Raw genomic sequence first — 604 nt, forward strand, 5'->3', positions numbered from 1 at the left:
TTATAGCAGAATTCATCAAATAAATTTGGGCTTGATCAGGAATCTTTGTCTTGCCCCAATCTCTCGTGTCCCTGCTCCTCTTTTAATCCACACAGATTCCACTCTAGAACACATATGAACCCGCAGGTCGGTTTCAGCCGGCAGTTACAAATCCTGACACCACACTTCTCCTCATGGAGCCCAGCCTCTCAGATAATCTGTTCTGCGTACAGGTTGAAAAGGTATGGAGATAGGACACTTCCCTGGCGTACGCCTTTCCCAATTTCGAACCATGCAGTGTTTCCTTGCTCTGTTCTGACGACTGCTCTTGGTCCAAGTATAGGTTTCGCATTAGAATGATCAAGTGTCTGGGATTCCCATTCTTCTCAGCGTTAGCCACAGTTTGTTATGATCCACACAGTCAAATGCCTTTGCATAATTAATGAAACACAGATATACATTCTTTTGGTATTCCCTAGTTTCAGCTAAGATCCATCTAACATTAGCTACAATATCCCTATTACCATGAACCCTTCTAAGCCCAGCCTGGACTTCTGGCAGTTCTCTGCTGATGTGCTGTTCCAGTCGTTTTTGGATAATCTTCAGTAGAATCTTGCTTGCGTGT

Source organism: Elephantulus edwardii, unplaced genomic scaffold (genome assembly GCF_000299155.1).
Source record: "Elephantulus edwardii isolate Elephantulus edwardi_28Jun2011 unplaced genomic scaffold, EleEdw1.0 scaffold00470, whole genome shotgun sequence".
In the NCBI taxonomy this organism is placed as follows: domain Eukaryota; kingdom Metazoa; phylum Chordata; class Mammalia; order Macroscelidea; family Macroscelididae; genus Elephantulus; species Elephantulus edwardii.